General features: G+C 39.8%; 1 pseudogene; it reads right to left on the bottom strand.

The window, feature by feature from the left end:
• Positions 1 to 244: 244 nt before the first annotated feature.
• On the bottom strand, positions 245 to 22,470 carry LOC102913804 (elongin-B pseudogene; annotated as a pseudogene).
• Between the last annotated feature and the right edge of the window lie 504 nt (positions 22,471 to 22,974).

Here is a 22,974-nt window from a genome sequence, read left to right as displayed (position 1 = left end):
CTCGGTCTCCTACCTATACAATGGAGATAATGAAGGCAACTGTCTCTGAGACAGTTGTTTAGCTATGCTTGAGAATCAACAAATATTAATGTGTACTATGTGTTCTCCTTTAAGTTGACTTTTAAATGTAGACTATATCTTTATATATCTTGAGCCATTAGCTACTCCCAGAATTAATATATTTTTTGACAGCCAAATCGTCTTTATTGAGAGAATGGGTCTCTAGGGGGATGGGCCTGGGGCCTCACTGCACAGCTTGTTCATTGGCACCGCCTCCGGAATCCTCTGGCCTCATCACATCTGGAAGCTCCGGAGGGCTGGAGAAGGGCTCACTGTGCAGGGCTCCAAAGGCATCATCTGCACTGAAGGCCAGGCCCACTGTGGCTGGGGCCTGTATCCGCTGTCTGGCTAGTGAAGCCACACTCGCCCAGAGTTTTTCCATCATCAAGGAGCTGGTCACCCTTGTACAGCCGCTGCTCTTCTGGAGGCCGCTGGAGGATGCCTTGGACAATACGCTTTATCTGGAACACGGTACTCGACTCCCTGGCGTCCGTGAAGATCGTGGTCTTGTGGCGCCGGATCATGAGAAACACTGTCTCTGATGGTTGTGAGTCCCACTTTGCAGAGCCAGCTCTGGTGATTTCCCTGAAGTCTTTACAAGAGCCAGGGGGGCGGGGGGGGGGGGGGAAATGAGCCATACTTTCCTCAAAGAAAACACCTGTGATCTCAAGTGGAAAGTGGCGACAGTGCACATCTGGTCTCACAGGTGCCTCTGCTCTTCTCTGTCCCTCTGATGATGCTGAGACAGTGAAGTTCTGGTCAAATTCTAGTCTCTCATGCAAATGCAACAGTTAGGAAGATGAGGCTGAGTGGTCACCTCTGGTGCTGGCCTTTTTGATTGCAGATTCCAGATCCAGATATACAGACCCAGGCCCACTCAGGAATGTCACAGCTGTTGCTGACGATCCTGCTGCACACCTCTAACTAAAGGGTTGATCTTGCTGCAGACTGTTACCTTACTCCCAGAATTATTAAATTGTGTTTGTATTATCAAAATACTACTTCTAATGTATGGATATTTTATTAAACAAAAAATAAGTGACAGAATTTGATAATTAAAGGCACATATTCTCCAATTCAATCAATCATACCATAAAATTTACCTCCCATACAAATTTAATTTGTGTAGAAATTAAATACTTTAGAAAATGAACTTAGGCTAGGGGCTGTGTACCTGAGTTCAAATCCTTATGACCCATGTACAAGGCCAGATGTGGCCACAAGCACACCTATGACTCAAGCAGGGCAGAGACTGGAGGATCTCTGCAAATTAGTGGTTGCCAGCCCCGGTCATGGTAAGAATTCCTATCTCAAGAGAATAAAGCAGAAAGTAGTAATAGGATACCCACACTCTCATCTGGCCTCTATATGTGTACTTGGACACAAACACCTGCACACAAATGTGCATATACTGCTCATACACATACATCTATGTATTTATAGATAGGTAGGTAGATAGTTGGATGAATGGATAGATAGATAGATAGATAGATAGATAGATAGATAGATAGATAGGCAAGTAAATGTGTAGTGAGAGAGAGAACGAGATAGACAGACAGACAGACAGACACACACACACACAGATTGGGGGAGGGAGAGAGATGGGTTGTAAACAGGATGTAGAGTGGAAATAAAAAGAATGATTCAGTGACTATGGAAAAAGTTTGTGAAGGGAAGTCTATCAGAGTAAGTCGAATTTCCTGACTACATAATTTGAATCTCCAAATGCAGGCCAAGTTTCCACCACCTTCTACTGTGCAGGAATGCAATGCAGAGCCAGCAAAGCCACTGCGGTACTTCCTCTAGGAATCAAAAGTCTTGAGTAGGTGATGGCCATGAGGCAGCTAGTCCGCCTCTGGATGCTGGCATCTCCATTGTGTTGGTTCTTGAGCACCCATCTGTAACTGATCCACTCCCTCTGTTTGTACAGTAACAACAGAGAAATTGCAAACTGGACAAAATAGGAAAGAAGGTCAATGTCCTTTCATGGAAGTGGTCTGAGATGTGTGAACCAAGAATATTTATGTTGGTTAACTTTGCAAAGACAAAGCAATTTATTATATTGAGTTATTTGTAAAGGTTTTAATTTTATAGAGGAATTTTAGAATCACAGGATTATACTTTCCCCATAGTTTTCTTTTTGTTTTTTGTTTCCCCCAGAATGTCATGCAGCTAGAATCAAACCTCAACAAAAGCATATTCAAACTGGCTCCTTTCACTTGGCGCTTTGTACGTAAGATTCCTCTATGTCTGTGCGTGGTTTGATAGCTCTTTTCCCTTTAGTGAGGAATACAATTCCATTGTTTCAGTATGCCTCAGTGTACTTATTGGAACATGCTGGTTGCTTATAAGTTTTTGCAGTTGTAAATAAAACTCCTACGAACAGCTTCATTCATAGTTGAACAAAATTATTTAAGTCTATAAAATCTGGTTTTCAGTTCTTTTGAGTGAATAATGAGAAATGTAAGTGCTGAATTAATATGGAATGGTGTATTTAGTTTAATGAAAAAAATCAAACTGTCTTCCTAAGGGAGTTACCATTCTGCAGTTTCACTAGCAATGAGTTCCTGCTCCTCTACAACCTTGTGGCTGTTTGATGACGTCAGTGTTCCTGATTCTGGATGTTCCAACCTTATTATTTTAAGTCACATTCCATTTTTATATTTAATTATGAATGGAAACAATGATAACATTGTATTACTTTTGTTTGCTAAAGATGTGTGGTATAACACAGGCTGTGCTGGTGCGTACCTTTAATTCCAGCACTCTAGATGCAGAGGCAGGTGGATCTCTGTGAGTTTGAAGCCAGCCTGGTCTACATAGTTAGTTCTAGGTCTGCTAGGGCTATATAATAAGATGCAGTCTTAATGAGGAAAACAATGTACTGCACTCAGAAATTTTAAGGTTTTTGTTAGTCTATATTCATTGTATAAAGCGATAGATGTCATAAGACATTTTTGTTCCAGTGTAGCATGTGTGTTGACCACATTCATCACATTTCAGGATTTTTTTTTTTAAACCTGACCTTTTTTTTTTTGATATATATTTTTTATTTTACAATATCATTCAGTTCTACATATCAGCCATGGGTTCCCCTATTCTCCCCCCTCCCACGCCCTCCCCTTACCCCCAGCCCACCCTCCATTCCCACCTCCTCCAGGACAAGTCCTCCCCGGAGGACTGTGATCAACTTGGTAGATTCAGTCCAGGGAGGTCCAGTCCCTTCCTCCCAGACTAAGCCAAGTGTCCCTGCATAAGTTCCAGGTTTCAGACAGCCAACTCATACAATGAGCACAGGACTTGGTCCCACTGCCTAGTTGCCTCCCAAACTGATCAAGCCAATCAACTGTCTCACCTATTCAGAGGGCCTGATCCAGCTGGGAGCCCCTCAGCCTTTGGTTCATAGTTCATGTGTTTCCATTCATTTGGCTATTTTTTTTCAATAATTGAGTAAAACTGAAATTTATTATATGCCACAGTCGTCCTAGGGACCTCCATGATATATATATAGCCTCTATGGTTCTATGGGTTATGGTCTGATTGTTCTTTATTTTATATCTAGAATCCACCAAAGAGTGAGTACATACCATAACTGTCTTTCTGGGTTTGGGTTACCTCACTCAGGATGATTTTTTCTAGTTCCATCCATTTGCCTGCAAATTTCATGCTTTCATTGTTTTTCTCTGCTGAGTAGTACTCCATTGTGTATATGTACCACATTTTTTTCATCCATTCTTCCGTTGATGGGCATCTAGGTTGTTTCCAGGTTCTGGCTATTACAAATAGTGCTGCTATGAACATAGCTGAGCATGTATCTTTATGGTATAAATCAGCATTCCTTGGGTAGATGCCCAAGAGTGGGATGGCTGGGTCTTGAGGTAGTTCGATTCCTAATTTTCTGAGAAACCGCCATACTGATTTCCACAGTGGTTGTACAAGTTTACATTCCCACCAACAGTGGAGGAGTGTTCCCTTTGCTCCACATCCTCTCCAACATTGGTTGTCATTGGTGTTTTTGATCGTAGCCATTCTAACAGGTGTAAGGTGGTATCTCAGAGTCGTTTTGATTTGCATTTCTCTGATGATTAAGGATGTTGAGCATTTCTTTAAATGTCTTTCAGCCATTTGTAGTTCTTGTTTTGTGAATTCTCTGTTTAGCTCTTTAGCCCATTTTTTAATTGGACTGTTCAGTGCTTTGATGTCTAGCTTCTTGAGTTCTTTATATATTGTGGAGATCAATCCTCTGTCAGATGTGGGGTTGGTGAAGATCTTTTCCCAATCTGTTGGCTGTCTTTTTGTCTTATTGACTGTGTCTTTTGCCCTGCAAAAGCTTCTCAGTTTCGAGAGGTCCCATTTATTAATGGTTGTGCTCAGGGTCTGTGCTGTCGGTGTTTTATTTAGGAAATGGTCTCCGGTGCCAATGCGTTCAAGAGTGCTTCCTATCTTCTTTTCTATTAAGTTTAGTGTAACTGGATTTATGTTTAGGTCTTTGATCCACTTGGACTTGAGTTTTGTGCATGGTGACAGATATGGATCTATTTGTAATCTTTTACATATTGACATCCAGTTATGCCAGCACCATTTGTTGAAGATACTTTCTTTGTTCCATTGTATAGTTTTGGCTCCTTTGTCAAAAACCAGGTGTTCATATGTGCATGGATTAATGTCAGGGTCTTCAATTCGATTCCATTGGTCTGTATGTCGGTTTTTATACCAGTACCAAGCTGTTTTTATTACTATAGCTCTATAGTAGAGTTTGAGGTCTGGGATGGTGATGCCTCCAAGGGTTGCTTTATCATATAGGATTCTTTTAGCTATCCTGGGTCTTTTGTTTTTCCATATAAAGTTGAGTATTTTTCTTTCCAAGTCTGTGAAGAATTGTGTTGGGATTTTGATGGGGATTGCATTGAATCTGTAGATTGCTTTTGGTAAGATTGCCATTTTTACTATGTTAATCCTACCTATCCATGAGCATGGGAGATCCTTCCATTTTCTGATATCTTCTTCAATTTCTTTCTTTAGAGATTTAAAGTTCTTATCAAAAAGGTCTTTCACTTGTTTAGTTAGTGTTATCCCAAGGTATTTTATATTATTTGTGGCTATTGTAAAGGGTGATGTTTCTCTGACTTCTTTCTCAGCCCTTTTATCATTTGTGTATAGGAGGGCTACTGATTTTTTTGAGTTGATCTTGTATCCTGCCACTTTACTGAAGGAGTTTATCAGCTGTAAAAGTTCCCTGGTAGAGTTTTTGGGGTCACTTATGTATACTATCATATCATCTGCAAATAGTGAAAGTTTGACTTCTTCCTTGCCAATTTGTATCCCTTTGATCTCCTTTTGTTGTCTTATTGCTCTAGCTAGAACTTCTAGTACTATATTGAATAAATATGGGGAGAGTGGACAGCCTTGTCTTGTTCCTGAATTTAGTGGTATCGCTTTGAGTTTCTCTCCATTTAATTTGATGTTTGCTGTTGGCTTGCTATAAATTGCTTTTATTATGTTTAGAAATGTTCCTTGTATTCCTAATCTTTCTAAGACCTTTATCATGAAGGGGTGTTGGATTTTGTCAAAGGCTTTTTCAGTGTCTAAGGAGATGATCATGTGGTTTTTTTCTTTCAGTTTGTTTATATGGTGTATTACATCGACTGATTTCCGTATGTTGAACCATCCTTGCATCCCTGGGATGAATCCTACTTGGTCGTGATGGATGATTGTTTTGATGTATTCTTGGATTCGGTTTGCCAATATTTTGTTGAGTATTTTTGCATCTATGTTCATGAGGGAGATTGGTCTGTAGTTCTCTTTCTTTGTTGCATCTTTGTGTGGTTTGGGTATCAGGGTAATTGTAGCCTCATAAAAAGAGTTTGGTAGTGTTCCTTCTGTTTCTATTGTGTGGAACACTTTGAAGAGGATTGGTATTAGTTCTTCTTTGAAAGTCTGGTAGAATTCTGCACTGAAACCATCTGGTCCTGGGCTTTTTTTGGTTGGGAGACTTTTGATGACTGTTTCTATTTCTTTAGGGGTTATTGGTCTATTTAAATGGTTTATCTGGTCTTGATTTAATTTTGGTATGTGGTATTTATCCAGAAAATTGTCCATTTCTTCCTGGTTTTCCATTTTTGTGGAGTACAGGTTTTTGAAGTATGATCTGATGATTCTCTGGATTTCCTCATTGTCTGTTGTTATGTCTCCCTTTTCATTTCTGATTTTGTGAATTTGGGTGCTCTCTCTTTGCCTTTTGGTTAATTTGGCTAGTGGTTTGTCTATCTTGTTGATTTTTTCAAAGAACCAACTCTTTGTTTCATTGATTTTTTTGTATTGTTCTTTTGTTTTCTATTTCGTTGATTTCAGCCCTCAATTTGATTATTTCCTGGCGTCTATTTCTCCTGGGTGAGTTTGTTTCTTTTTGTTCTAGAGCTTTCAGTTGTGCTGTTAATTCATTGGTATTGGATTGCTCCATCTTCTTTATGTGTGCATTTAGAGCTATGAATTTTCCTCTTAGCACTGCTTTCATAGTGTCCCATAAGTTTGGGTATGTTGTACTTTCATTTTCATTGAATTCTAGGAACTCTTTAATTTCTGTTTTTATTTCTTCCTTGACCCATTGATGTTTCAGGTGGGCATTATTCAGTTTCCATGAGTTTGTGGGTTTTCTATAATTTTTGTTGTTATTGAGTTCTAACTTTAAGGCATGGTGGTTTGATAAGATACAGGAGGTTATTCCAATTTTTTTGTATCTGTTGAGATTTGTTTTGTGTCCAAGCATGTGGTCAATTTTTGAGAAGGTTCCATGGGGTGCTGAGAAGAAGGTATATGCTTTTGTGTTAGGATGGAATATTCTGTAGATATCTATTAGGTCCATTTGAGTCATAACATCTGTTAGGTCCTTTATTTCTTTGTTAAGTTTCAGTCTGGTAGATCTATCTTTTGGTGAGAGTGGTGTGTTAAAATCTCCCACTACTAATGTGTGGGGTTTGATGTGCATTTTAAACTTTAGTAGTGTTTCTTTTATGAATGTGGGTGCTTTTGTATTTGGAGCATAGATGTTTAGAATCGAGACTTCATCTTGGTGGATTTTTCCCGTGATGAATATGTAATGTCCATCCTGGTCTCTTTTGATTGATTTTAGTTTGAAGTCTATTTTATTAGATATTAGGATAGCTACACCAGCTTGTTTCTTAGGTCCATTTGCTTGGAAAACCTTTTCCCAGCCCTTTACTCGGAGGTAGTGCCTGTCTTTGGAGTTAAGGTGTGTTTCTTGTATGCAGCATATGGATGGGTCCTGTTTTCTTATCCATTCTGTTAGCCTGTGTCTTTTTATAGGTGAGTTGAGACCATTGATATTGATGGATATTAATGACCAGTGATTGTTAATTCCTGTTATTTTTTTGGTTGTGTTGTGTTGTCCTTCTGTGGTGTATGTTGGTGTAGGATTATCTATTGCTTGATTTTTCATGGATGTGTTTAACTTCCTTGGGTTGAATTTTCCCTTCTAGTGCTTTCTGTAGGGCTGGGTTTGTGGACAGGTATTGATTAAATCTGGTTTTATCCTGGAATATTTTGTTTACTCCGCCTATGGTGATTGAGAGTTTTGCTGGGTATAATAGTCTGGGTTGGCATCCGTGGTCTCTTAGTGTCTGCATGAGGTTTGTCCATGATCTTCTAGCTTTCATAGTCTCTATTGAGTAGTCTGGTTTTATTCTGATGGGTTTGCCTTTATATGTTACTTGGTCCTTTTCCTTTGCAGCTCTTAATATTTTTTCTTTATTCTGTGTGTTTAGTGTTTTGATTATTATGTGGCGAGGGGACTTTTTTTTTTTTTTTTTTTTTTTTTTTTTTTTTGGATCCAGCCTATTCGGTGTTCTGTAAGCTTCTTGTATCTTCATAGGTATTTCTTTCTTTAGGTTAGGAAAGTTTTCTTCTATGATTTTGTTGAATATATTTTCTGTGCCTTTGAGTTGGTATTCTTCTCCTTCTTCTATCCCTATTATTCTTAGGTTTGGTCTTTTCATGGTGTCCCAAATTTCCTGGACGTTTTGTGTTAGGACTTTTTTGTCTTTAGTGTTTTCTTTGACTGACGAATCTATTTTCTCTATTGTGTCTTCAGCGTCAGAGATTCTCTGTTCCATCTCTTGCAATCGGTTGGTTATGCTTGTTTCTGTAGTTCCTGTTCGTTTAGTCAGGATTTCTATTTCCATCATTCCCTCAGCATGTGTTTTCTTTATTGTCTCAAATTCATTTTTCAGATCTTGAAATGTTTCTTTCATCTGTTTAATTGCTTTTTCTTGGCTTGATTTGATTTCTTCCCATTTTTTGTTCGTTTTTTCTTCCATTTCTTTAAGGGAGTTTTTTATTTCCTCTTTAATGGAGTTTTTCATTTCCTCTTTAAGGGAGTTTTTTTATTTCCTCTTTAAGGAAAGTTTTTATTTCCTCTTTAAGGTAGATTTTCATTTCCTCTTTAAGGAAAGTTTTTATTTCCTCATTGAGGGAATGTTTTATTTCTTCTTTAAGGGCCTCTATCATCTTCTTAAAGTCATTTTTAGGGTTGATTTCTTCTGTTTCTTCTGTCATGGTATGTTTAGGTCTTGCAGGTATAGAATCACTAGGTTCTGATGTTGCCATATAGGTCTTTATGTTGTTGCCTGTATTTTTGCACTGGCGTCTACTCATCTCTTTCTCTGTGCGGTGCAGGTGGTGTCTGTGTCTGAGAGTGCCTCTCTTGTTCTAATTTTTAGTCTTGATTTAGTAGTGGTTCTTGGTTAAATTGGTGCTATTGGGCTATTTCTTCAGGGGCAGCTGATTTCGATCGGTGAATTATATACTTATGATTCTCGTGATCTGGTTTGGTGTCTGGGTAGCGCCTTCTTCTGTGTTCCCAGGTCACGTTTTGTTCATTTGTCAACTCCTCAGCTGATCTTGTTTCTTCAGACTTTAAACTGTAGGCATCTGAATCCTCTCCCAGATGGGTTTCAGCTGAGCAGGGTAGTCTCACCAACACCTCCAAGTTGTTGGGTTTCACAGGATCAGCAGCTGGGCCCTGGGTTGTCCTCAGACGGAGTGTTCAGATTCGTTCTGGTTCTGACCCACGGAGATAGCTTCTTCCCCAGATGTTGGGGTTAGGGGCGTCCCTGTTCCAAGCTGCGTCTGCTTGTCTCCGTCCCTGGGCCTGTCTACCTCTGCGGTCCGCCGCCGGGCCTGTATGTCCCTGTCAGCTGCCGCTGGGTCTGTCTGCCTCTGGGGGCCGCCACCGGGCCTGAATGTCTCTGCCGGCTGCAGCTGGGCCTGAATGTCCCTGTCGGCCATTGCCGCCGGGACTGTTTACCTCAGCGGGCCGCCGCTGGGCCCGTCTACCTCTGTGGGCTGCCGCTGAGCCTGAATGTCTCTGCCGGCTGCTGCCGGGTCTGAACATCCCTGTCGGCTGCCGCCGCTGGGCCAGTCTACCTCCACGGGCCTACTTGCGTCTGCTTGTCTTCGCCTCCGGGCCTGTCTACCTCTGTGGGCTGCCGCTGGGCCTGAATGTCTCTGCCGGCTGCCGCCGGGCCTGAATAGCCCTGTCGGCTGCCGCTGCTGGGCACGTCTACCTCAGCGGGCTGCCGCCACAGGCCTACCTGCGTCTGCTTGTCTCCGCCGCCGGGCCTGTCTACCTCTGTGGGCTGCCGCTGGGCCTGAATGACTCTGCGGGCTGCCGCCGGGCCTGAATGTCCCTGTCGGCCGCTGCCGCTGGGCCCGTTTACCTCAGCGGGCCACCGCTGGGCCCGTCTACCTCTGTGGGCCGCCGCTGGGCCTGAATCCATTTCAGGATTTTTTCACTTCAGCTTTTCCTGGTCTCTACTGAATGAAGACAAAGTATCTTCCCGGTGCATGGGGAGGGTTGTGAAGATTAATTTCATGTTCAAACTTCTCTGAGCTATGATATATCCATTTAGTTGGTGTCGCTGTGAGGGTGTGCACTGACTCTAGACTGTCCCAAGAAGATCCATCTCAGTAGAACAAAAAAGGCACAGAGAGAGCCCTGCCCTCTCCTGGGAAAAGCCATCTCATCCTAACCAGACATCGGTGTGTCTGTGCTCACACCAGCTACCCTGTCGTCCAGGTCCTCAGGTCTCTGTGTTCACACCAGTGCCCCTTCCCCCAGGTTCTCAGGTGTTCTGTGCTCACACCAGTGTCCTCCTCCCCCAGGTTCTCAGGTCTTTTGTGTTCACACCAGTGTCCCCTCCCTCATATTCTCAGGTGTTCTGTGCTCACACCAGTGCCTCTGTGCTCACACCAGTGCCTCCCTCCCCCAGGTCCTCAGGTTTTCATTCTCCGACTGAATACTGTCTTGAGTTTTCATGATATGTCAGTTTGTAGATGGTATAACTGTGGGCTTTTCTCAGCCTCTGTAATCACATGAACCAGTTTCCATTTACACATCTTCCTATAACTAATTTTGTTCCTCTGGAGCATCCTGACTAATCTCTGAAGCCTGACACTTCATAAGGGGCAATCCAATTGAAAAATGTCCGTGTTTCGTCTGAATTCAGAGCACCCAGTGTGCAGGGTAGCTCTGTTATTTGATGTGTTTGGTTATAATTTTTAACTAGTAACCATGCATTGCTTTCCTTTCAAAGGCCCATTTGTATTCCTTAATCCAGTTTGACTTTGAAGTCTGGAAAGCAAGAAATAAAAAGAGCCCCAAATAAAAAGAAACATGAGAAAAGAATTTTCCCATTTTAATGTGGCTCCACACATGCCCCTCAGTTCACAGCCATGTCACAAACAGAACACACACAACTAACTTGTGGTTGAATTACAAGCAGGCTGGGTCTTGTAGGCTTGTTTCATTAAGCCAATTTCTTCCTCTTCATTGAAAAACCAAAAAAACAAACAAAAAAAACTTTTCTTTTTCTCCCTTTTCTTAATTTTGAATGCTGAAAGATTACAATTCCCCCATGGGTCTGTCACATCTGCTTACTTTCCTTTCCAGAGTACAGTAGATATTATTTCTGTAAGCTGTGTGTTGTGTGGGAAACTGAACTTAGCTGTTGCTGTGCACCCGACTTTCAGCTATCCAACCCTTTCTTTACCATTTTAAGGCAGTCATAACGCATGTATTAAATTTCTCAAGAAAAGTATGCAGTTTAGTTGATTTTTTGAAATATGATTTGCCTTGTTATATAAGGATATTTAGGGTGTTCTATCAGACTATAAATAAAATGATACAAATTTAAAATGAAAATTTGACTAGGAAAATAAAGCAAGGTGACTGGTCAGTGTTCTCCCGTATAGGTTAGAAGGCCGTATACTATTAGCTCTGTGGTAGAATTTCCTGTTATCAACAATACATTTACATAATATAAGGCACGACAATGCATTTCTTCAAGATAAATAAGCATATAATAATTTCTTAATGCCAAAGCCTAAAGCAAATCATGTGGATGAGAAGGGCTTTGCTGATAGTTTATAGTTACAAAATATTGACTTAGTTCTTGGCATTTTCTAACGGCTTTCCTCATTCAGTTGTTCTGATAATCATTTGAAGTAGGAACTATTTTATCAACAAGCATGTTAAAAGCTAGTTGATGGCGTCCTGCCAAACACAGTAGAGTGGGAGACTACAGGAGCGTCACAGCTTGGCCGTGCTTAGGCTGTCTCAAGGAACACACAGCAGTTCTTAAATGTTAAAGTCAAAATGTCATCCTCCTCCTCTCAAAAGTGGAATCAAAGGGGTTGAGTTCACACAAGTAGAGCTGAATGGTGCTTTCTAGGGACAGAGAAAAGAGGTGGAGGGGTTGGAAGATGCTGTGGAATGATCCTGTTGTATGCTGTGACTATGTATGACTCTTACTGGTTAATAATAAAGCTGTTTGGCCTATAGCAAGGCAGGATAAAGTTAGGCAGGACAACCAAACAGGGGCTGGGATGAAGAAGGGTGCAGTTGGGAGTGAGCCTCCCAAGAAGCAAGATGCCAGAGGACTGGTAAAGCCACAGGTCATGTGGCAATACACAGATGAACAGAAATGAGCTAATTTAAAAGTAAGAGCTAGTTAACAATAAGCCTGAGCTATTGGCTGAGCATTTTGTAATTAATATAAGTTATTTGGGACCGGGTGGTTGGGACAGAAAAACTCTGGCTCTATTTAGAGGAAGACACCGGTCACAGCACTTAGCATTTCAATTTGAGAAGAGGAACATTTCAAAATGCCTGATGATCATCGTGCATAACAACAGACTATGTGTTTGACAATTGCTATCAGAATAGAATTTAAACATTCCTACCTGGAACTGGTAGTCTATGGCTAGGATGTGTTGCAACGCTTTGTCCATCCATTCTACAATGTGCAAATGTATGAAAACACCACACTGCACATCATAAATATCCGGGTGTTCAACTTGTCAATTAAAAACAGATCATGCCATAAAGCACTGCACTCCTTTGCTTTAACAATATATCTTGAACAACTTACTTGACCGAAGAATTAGATGTTCGTTTCAATGGCTGCCTCATGTTTCAGTGTATGGCTCTATTTTATTACTTTTCTATATTGTACTCTTAATTTGTTTCTAGCCTCTTATGATTTTAAACACTGCTCAGATAAACATTCTTGGACAAAAATCAATATTTTTTTGTGATTGTCTATTTAAAACAAACTCATAGTAGTGGAATTATAGTATAAAAATCAATGCAAAGCTGTTGGCTTAGTTCATTTTCCCAAGTGTTGATTGGAATACAGTTGAGCGGCCTATGTGCCGTGTTTAGCAAAGCACAATAGCTCAGACAGAATCGGCCCAGTTGCTCATCATATGCTGAATGGATAAAGAAACTGTGACGCATGCAGACAATAGAGTATTGTTCAGTCATTAAGAATAATGAAATAGTGTCATTTGCTGAAAAATGGATAGAAGTTGGAGATCATCATGTTAAGTGAAATTAGCCAGACTCAGGAAGTCATCTCATGTTTATTCTCAGATGTTGAATCTAAGATGTTGAACAAAAGACATAGAAGTAGAGAAAGTATAACCAAAGTTCCTATATAATGAAAGTACCATAATGAAACCCATTATTTTTTTAATAATACATTATTTTTAATTAATGTAAATGTTTAAGGCCTAGGCTTAAAATTAATAATATAAAAATTCCTCCAGAAGGACCAGAGATACCATGTAACCAAGCCTCCTGCTCTGGTAGGAACAAAGAACAATGTATCACTAGGCCTCCAGCTCCACCTGGAACATGGGATCACAATGGGCCCAGGCCTCCAGCTTGGAAGGTACAAGAGAACACCATGAGCGACCAAATTTCCAGTTCAAAGTAAAGAGGAAACAATAAGGAAATTGAAACATTGAAAAAGAACCAAACAGAAATACTGGAAATGAAGAACACAGTTAATCAAATAAAAAAGGCACCAGAAAGCACCATTAACAGAAGTCCACGCAGAAGATCAGTTTCAGGGATGGCGGAATGTAGTGGATAGCCATTCCAGCTTTGATCTGGAAGTTCCAACCCCCATTGAGACTCTGGCAACTGTCACACCTATGAGGCAGGGCCAGGGGAGACGCCTGGAGACCTGAGATCTGGATGGGCCAGCGCTCTCTCTCTCTGTTCCGGGACCCTGAACGGTGGAGGTGGACTGAGCAGAACTCCAGAGAACACCACTGGATTGCGATACATCTTCCCCAGACCCCGCGACCTACCTATCCCTTAATTTGTAAGTTACACCATTAAATAAATATCCTTTTAACTATGTGGAGTGGCCTTAATAATTTCACCAATAGCAGACAAAGTAGAGACAGACACATACAGAGAAAAAAATTAAATAACATAAATGATAGTTCTTAAAAGTTTGAAATACATTCAGGAGGCCAAACCTGAGAGTCCATGGTGTGTAAGAAAAAGCAGAAATGAGATCAAATACAATAGACACAGTTTTTACAAGAAAATTGTCGCTAAAAATTTCCCAAACTCAGAGAACAAAGTAAACATAACCTAGAGAAGACACTCTCCACCACACCTTATATTCAGGTGTCAGAAGTACAAAGTAAAGAAACAATACTAAAGGCCGCATGAGAAAAACATCAACTCACAGACTTTCACAATCAACTATAAAAGCCCAAAGAGCATGGAATGAAATATTTGGAAAATAACCCATCGACCAAATAGAAACTTTAAACAAGTAGGCACATCTATTCTTATGTCTGATACTGTCGTCTTCAAACCAAATTAATTAGAAGAGAAAAAGTGTACTGCATGTTAATAAAAGGGAAAAGTCACCAAGGAGGTGTAACAATTGTGAACATCTAGGCAGCAAATGCTACAGCCGATAATTTCATAAAATCAAACACAAAAAGATCACATAGGTTCTGATACTACCAAATCCATTCTATAAAGCCAGTAGATGTCAAAACCAGATAAAAACACAGCAAAGAGAAAGTGAGAAAGACAGACAGACAGACAGCAAGAGATACACACACACAGAGGGAAAACTAAAATAAATTTCTTTGATGGGCATAGATACAAAAATTCTCAACAAAACACTCACAAACCAAATTCAGGAGCATAAGAAGATCACACATTATGATCAAGTATACTTCGTCCTAGAGATGCAAAGTTGGTTCAACATATGTAAATCAATAAATGTAATACACCATATAAACAAATATAAGGATAGAAACCACACAATCATTTCAATTGGTGCTAAAAAGACATTTGATAAAGTTCAACATGCTTTCATCATAGACCTTAGGAATAGATGAAGCATACTTTAAAATAATAAAGGCTGTATGTGACAAACCTATATAGCTAACATTATACTAAATGGAGGTGATTTAAGAGTATTTCCTATAAAGTCAGGAATGAGATCCAGATGCCAAATCTCACCTCTTTTATTCAATATAGTGCTGGGAGTCTTGACTATAGCAATTAGACAAGAGCGAGACATAAAAGGGATTAAAATAGCAAAGAAAAAGTCAAACTATCCCTATTTGATGATGATGATGATGACGACAATGTGAGTTTCTACTTAAAAGACCCTCTAGAATCTACTAGAAAAATGTTAGCCTAATAAAAATAATTGCAGGATGCAAAATCAATATAAAAACCCCAGTAACTTTCACATATCAACAATGTACTCTTAGAGAAAAATAAATCCCATTAATAATAGTTTCAAAAAGTTAAGTACATGGGAATACATCCAACCAAAGAAGAGAAAGAGCTCCTCAACTGAAACTTCAAGACAGCAAGGAAGCAAACGGAAGAAGACACTAGAAGACAGAATTTGTATTGTAAAAACGGCAAGGGCTATGCTGCCAAAATTAACCTTCAACTTTAATGTAGACTAAACTTCTATCAAAAATCAGATGCAAATTTTGAGATACATTATATATAATATATATCTATATTATATATAAATATAATAGCTCAAGAATTTATATAGAATCACAAATAACCACAAACATCTTAAGCATTTCTAAGGCGAAAGGAAAAGGCCGGAGAGTCCCAACCTCAGATCACACTACAAAGGCCTGACACTGGACTAGAAACAGGACAGGCAGACCAATGGGACAGGTTGGAGGACCCAGATGTAAAGCAATGAAACTATGGCCACCTAAGTTTTTTTTATATAAAGAAGGCAAAACCATGCTGATGAAAAAAAAAAAAAGCCTATTCTATAAATATTAAAAAATGTACAAAAATCAACTCAAAGTAGATCAAAGACCTCCATTTAAAATCTGAGCTTCGGAAACTGCTAGAGGGAGGTGAGCAATGCTTTTCAAGCTATCAAGATGGGTAAGGACTTTGAGCGGCACGGGAACAGGCTTAAGCATCCCAGGATGAGACTACAGGAAAGCTCTGCAGAGTACAAGAAACTCAGCAGAGCAGACAGACAGCCCACAGAGAGGGAGAAGATGTTTACCTGCTAAGCTTCAGACAGGGAGCTAACATCTAGAATTTACAAAGAACTGCAGAAATTAAATACCAAGGAAATAAAGCTGTCAGTCAACAAATGGGCTAATAAAACGAACAGCTTTCAAAAGAAGAAACACAAATGGTCGATCACTATTTTAAAAAGTATTCAACACAACTAGTCATCACAGAAATGCAAATTAAAACTACTTTGAGATACCACCTCACCCCAGTCAGAATTAGTATCATCAACAAGCCTGACAACAAATGTTGGAGAGGATGTGGGGAAAGAGGAGGCCTTATTCACTGCTGGTGGGAGTGCAAATTAATACAGCCATATGGAAATCAGTTTGGAGGTTTCTCAAAAAAAATTAAAAATAGCATTACCATATGACCCTGCTATTCCACGCCTGGCCATATACACAAAGTATCCTATATTCTTTTATAGATATTTACATATCCACGTTTATTGCTGCTCTATTTGCATAGCACAGAAGTGAAATTAACCTGGGTGTCTATCAACAGATGAATGGAAAACAAAATGTGGTACATACAGAAAATGCAGTATTCAACTGTAAAGAAAAACAAATCATAAATTTTCAGGGAAATAGATGAATTTAGAATGTATGATACTAAGCTAGGTCATTCAAATCCAGAAAAAAAATTTTGCCATCATATATGGATCTCATCCTGTAATGTATACATTTTTATATTTAAATAGCTGTTAGTATTGGCATGGCTAATTTAGAAAGGAGACCAAGAAAGGACAATATTAAGTGATGAGAAAGTACAGAATGCAGGCAAAGGACATGAGTCATGAAAGAGGATGCAAAGCTAATTGTTTTTCCGTTTTCAACTCTGTCATAGTTCTGGGTGTGGGGCACAGATAAGTTCATAAAAATGCACTAATAGTGAAGTGTAAAACCCCACGTGAAGCTCCATGGCTTCAGAAAACTGCAGAAGCTCACTGATCTTCGTAGAGTTTGGAACTGGGCACACGTTTGCCTGAGAGGCTTCTTAGGTCTAGCTGTGTAGTATCTTTTTAAGGGAAGCTGCAAACTCTCTCCATGTGTTGATTACTTGTATGTGATTACTGGCCCCACTTTTCCCACCAGGGTACTCTTGAGCAGGGAGAAGTGAGAAATATTTAGAAAGAAATATTAGGAGAAAGAGACAGAAACACAGGACAGCCTCGGGAGGGCCTGGGTCAAAACCCACCAGTCCCTTCTGTCTCTTCTAAAGGGCTACTTATAGAAATGCCAAGGGGTGGATTAAAAGACCTCCCCCTAGCACAGCCAAGTGCAGACCCTTCCGAACACCTGGTCACCGTGCACGTGGTCAGTCCATCCCCTTATGCAGCCCTGCTGTGCCAAGCAAGCTCAGCTCTCACTAGGAAACCTCTGTGGACCCCAACACTCGTAATTCTGACTTTGTGAATTATTTATGCTCTTTGATCCTTTAGTATCTATTAGTAACAGCTCTTTGTAGATGACTTGCACTATTCAACAGCTGTCATATGCTGCTCTTTTACAGTTAACGTGTCACTTGCTTTCCTTCTTGCTCGTTTTCCTCTACATAGAATTTTATTTTGTTTGTAGATATTAAACCCATCAACCCTGCCATTCATGCTTTATGGTGTTTTATACCATTGCTGTAAGTCTACTGAATAACCAATAATATAAGGTGCCAATAATCTTACATTATTCAGAGTCCTCTCAAGGTGAGAAAGGAAATATGAACCACACTGCAGCACACTAGGAAGCTGTAGTCTTCTTTGTGGGCTAGACGCATGTCAGAGAAAGTACTGACTGTTTTTCAGTGAATTAACAGTTTCTAATGGTGTGTCCCAGCCTGTAACCCCCAAGATTTCCTTTAAAACACAGGCTTAAAAGTGCAAACCAGGAAATTTTCAAAGCAAAATTTATTTATAAAGTATACAAGTACAAGTAAATTTTAAAATATTTTTTATCTTGGAATTCTAGAAGTTCACATTTGTAGGACCTCCATTGTCAATATAAATCTACTGGAAGTAAGATGTGGAGATGGAAAATTCACCGTGATTGGATGTGACCACTTGATTGCGGGCAATTCTTTTCCATAACATGTTCAATGGCATTTTTCCCCCTGATACTTGTCTAGAGAAAACAAAATAAAGTCCATCAGTCAGACTCCTCCATGTACATAAAAACCAGTGATGGAAGAAAGGAGAGAGGGACAGAGTAAGGGGGTGGAGAAGAGAAAAGGAATTGGCCCTTAAAGAGGCTAGCGAGGCCAAAGTCAGCAGAGGCAGCGTTCCACTGGCTTGTCAAGGCTAGAGCTCACTGTAGGGTCCGGAAGATGCGGTGGTGGAGCTTGCCACACAGGAAGAGCGGATGCTTCAGTTAGAATGGCACTGGGCAGGGGGTTTTTCTCTTACTCATGGAGGTGTCAGAGTTTGGTATAGCCAAGCTTTCAACTAAATGCAGGGGCCATTCTAGGGAGGGTGTTATGCTGCAGTTGGTCTACTCATTTAAAAGGGAATTTCATCCAAATAGACACTAACAGAAACACTCAGAGTAATGTTTGACAAATATTTGGATAGCCTTTGACCCAGTTGAGTTAACACAGAAATTTAACCATCACAGTGTGTTTTACTTTGAAAAAAAAAATTTATGTAGCTGTCTTATCCTTCAAGAGCCAAATAAAATCCATCCACATTCCATCCTATGTGACTAGACAACTGGCTTTCTCTCTAGTCTTTCCAGGAATTCTGAGTGTCTGAGACTGATGAACATTCTTCCAGCTTGATGTTAAGCTCTGGCTTGAAGTATCTTTCTAAAGGATGGCTCATTGTCCCACGTGTGTTTTGTCCTTTCTTCACACTGTGCCCACAAAGGCTCAACTCAGCTTCTTCGCCTGGTTTCTGCATGAGACAGGGCCAATCCTGCAGCCATCAAAGTTTGAAAACAGGACAGACCTCTCTGAAATCAACCTAAGTCTCTTGTTGCAGACGACCACAAGCTGAATGGACATCTGTGACAGATCTTTTTGGGAAAAGTAGACAACATGGCATGAAATCTCTTTCTCACCTTTGAGGACCAATGAAGACAATGACCTCTTCAGGACCAATGAAGACATAATGACCTCTTCATCCTTCTGTCTGGTGCTTGTTCTTGTTATCTCTGTGCGTGCCTTCTTCCTCTGTCTGTCCCTTCCCTTCTCACAGCACAGGAGGGTGAACTACAAGGCCTTAGGAAGGCCTGGCAGAGCCTTGCCGCTCTCTCCTGTCCCGGCATTCCTTTCCCCTCTCTTCTGTCCTGGCATCCCCTCCTCCATCGCTCCTTCCACCCTATGCTTCTCCAATTTAATAAACACGTAAATAAAATACAGCTTTTCATCCCCATTCTTCTTCCTTCCATTATTCATCACTCCCTCAGCCACTGATACATAGATGATAAAGATATAAATTCTGAATCTGCCCCAACACGCAGATATTTTTACCTACATTTGCTTCTGAAACTTAGAGTAAAAATACATATGAGACTGAGCTCAGCATCTCTATGTTTACCAAAGCTATACTTTTCAATAAAAAAAGAAAATCATGGAGGAAATTTTAAGTTTCAAAGATTCTATACTAAGGGAGGAAATTTAGCAGGGATTTTGGTGATAGAGTGATGTTTGGAACACTTCCTCTTTTTGTGGAAATATGGGTTACACATTCTGGATCGAAAGTCTTATACATTCCTAATTTTTCTTTTTCCTATTTTTTGAGATGGGGTCTTGCTATGTTTGCCAGAGGGCCCTGCTTGAGCCTCCGGAATAGTTGGAAACACAGTTGTGTATGACCATGCCTTCCTATACACACTCATGTTTCAGCACATACTTGTGTGCTTGAAAAATTTCCTGCCCATCCCTTCCACTATAAGAAGCAGAAGACATCTTCCAATGGTTCAGGGAATCCACAGAAAGCAGGTACTGGAGCTGGCAGTGTGCTTAAAACTGAAGACTGTTTCTCCCTCTAGATCCAAAGTAATGTAAGGTTGTCCATCCTTACTATTTCCATATTTATCCATTGACTTAAGGGATAAAAAAGAAGTAAAATTCATAAAGACATAAAGACCAAAACAAAATATTTTTAAATATTCCTATTTAAAGATTTAGTTGTTCTAGAAAATTTAAGAAATCGAAAAATTATTACAACTGGAAGTAGAAAGTTCAATTCATTTTGTATCTCAGGATACAAAAGTCAATTGCGTGTTTCTAAAGATTGCTAAAAATTCCAAAGTAAGAAAACACAGCATCCGGGAGAAAAATGGAGATTTGAACAGACTTCACAAACAATGACAAATGGACAGCTAGTGACCACCAGCGTCATCAAAGGGCAAATCCAGCAAACTGACTACAGATCGATTACATTGGCTTAAGTGTTGAAAGATCAGCGAGCGGGTGGAGCGAGGATGCTCTCCACTACTCGCGGCATTTTCTTAGAGTTAACCGTATGTCTGCACCGTGTGACCCTTCTATTGCTTACTGCTTACCTGAGAGGAACGAAAGCACGTGTCCTCCCAGGGACTTACACACGAAGATGGACAGCAACTTTTTCTGTAGTACATCCAAATTAGAAGTGATCCTCGTACATATGTGGTGTTTTGAATGGGAATGTCCCCCATGGACTCGCACATTTGAGCTCTTTGTCCCTGGTTGGTAGCACTGTTTGGGGAGGTGGAACTTGGCCAGAGGAAGTAAGTCACCGGTGGTAGGCGTTGGGAGTCTGTAGCCTCATCACACTTCCAGTTTGCTCTCCCTGCTCTGTGTTCACAGTTGAGAATGTGGCCCCTCAGCTTCCTGCTGTAGCCACCTGCTGCCAGCCTTCCCTCTCCGTTACAAACTGTCCCCTTGAACCGTAAGCCAAATGAACTCTTCCATGAATTGATTTTGGTCGTGGTGTTTTATCACAGCAACAAAAGAAAACTAACCTACCATAAATAAATTAATAAATCAGTCATATTTTTGTTCACACCATGGACTATTACTCACGATCACATGGAAAGACCCATTAGAGTAAGAGACAAAGCAAATGAATAAAAGGAGACGGGTAGAACACATTATTTAGTTAAAATTCCTAAACATGAAACATCCTCTGGCACAGCAGAAAGGAGATAATGGACGGAAATGCAGGCATGGCAGCTTCAAGAGGGTCATGGAAAGCATGGAGGGTGATGAGACATGGGTTGTCTCAATTCTGGTAATGACTTCATTATATATATATTATATATAAAAACACATAATTATATATTTAAAAGGATGATTTTATATATTTATACATATAATATATTGTGTCTATTTTATTATATATATTATATAAACACATAATTATATATTTTTAAAGGATAATTTTTATATTTATACATACAATATATTGTGTCTATTTTATTATATTATATATACACACATAATTATATATTTTAAAAGGATAATTTTTATATTTATACATACAATATATTGTGTCTATTTTATTATATTATATATACACACATAATTAAATATTTTAAAAGGATGATTTTACATATTTATACATACACTGTATATTGTGTCTATTTTATTATATATGTCAAAGTTGATCAGATTGCAGACTTTAAACACATGCAATTTGTTGTATTTTGGCATAATAGAGGTGAAAAAATCAAATATAAATTGGCTCCTGGCCAGTTTCCACCTTTATTTTGCGTCATGAATTCCAAAGTCAACTTGTTCAGCTCTGAGAAATCTGCTGGAGTCTGCATACAGGGAGGCATCTCTTAGGAGTGAGTATTTCCACTCTCAACTGATAACCTTAGCAACTCTTATTCTGCTGCATTCCCTGCAAATGAAGTTAAGGCCAAAAATGCCAACTTGAACTCCTGAGCTAGATCATTTCCCAGTGCACAATTTCTGTACACATAGTTGATAAATACGAGGTAATACTGGGGAGACTTTTAGAGTTTTCTGTCAAGTCTCAAACTGGAAAGCAGCAGACCAGGACTTTACACAGGGTACCTGACTTGCTTCTGTTCCCTGTTCCACCTCTCACAGGGACATAAAGATTTTAAGAGGGCGCAATGGGACATGCTCTGTAGTTAGCAAGCCTATTGAGCACATCCCCTATAGCATGAAGGTTGTTTCCTGTTGATAGCGGGGAACAATGAGTCCTTATTACTGTGAGTTTGCCAAGAGCCTGGGGAAAAAAGCCTATTAAAAAATACAATGCATTTCTTTGTCGTGCTATAGTCACTTACTTGAATTTTCCATCTATTGTGTTTTAGTGGAAAATCTCTGGCTTTTGTAGTTTACTCATCAAAATGTTAGTTTTAGAATTAATTTGGAATGATCAGATGCCCGGGAAATCTATTTTCAGCTCCACTTTACAGAGCAGTCAAACATTTCGTATGGTTAAGTACAAATGAACTCAAAATCTAAAAATGTAAGCGTCTCACGTGAAACACAGAAATCCCAACTATGACTGCTTCAAGGTTGGCAAAGGCTGTGATCACATCACTGAGGTTTGCCATGTCTACTCCAGCACATGCTGGGATGAGTTGGGGGACTTTACAGGTTACCTCACAAATGGCTTTCAGGTGAGGACATGTTCCAACATCCCAGGCACACCGATACGCTGACAACTCCACATGCTACAGAACCTTTTCTGTTCTCCATGTGGACGTTCTAAAACCCTTAGCCATGGACCTAAGAGTGTGCACATCAATGGTGTTACGGTAGTTACAGCCACTTTGAGGCCATCACTTAGTCTGAGTAAAATGCTCACATTATTAGCAACAGGTGACCGTTACACAATGCTTGTTTTTGCCAGGTTTGTCGTTAAACTCTTTATATGTATTTTCTGTCAAAACTTATAATAATTAGCTTTACTTTTCAAATGAAGGAACTGAAGGAAAAAAATCAGACTAGATATGCAGTCAGTGCATCATTCAGTGGGCTCTAGAAGAATTAGTTCCTTAATGACTTAAGACTCTTAAGAAGATCTCTCCTTTAGTTTCTACTTTCCTTCCTAATTT

This window comes from Peromyscus maniculatus, chromosome 19 (assembly GCF_049852395.1).
Source record: "Peromyscus maniculatus bairdii isolate BWxNUB_F1_BW_parent chromosome 19, HU_Pman_BW_mat_3.1, whole genome shotgun sequence".
NCBI lineage: Eukaryota > Metazoa > Chordata > Mammalia > Rodentia > Cricetidae > Peromyscus > Peromyscus maniculatus.
The sequence above is the reverse complement of the archived record's forward strand: the minus strand, read 5'-3'. Positions and strand labels throughout refer to the sequence as shown.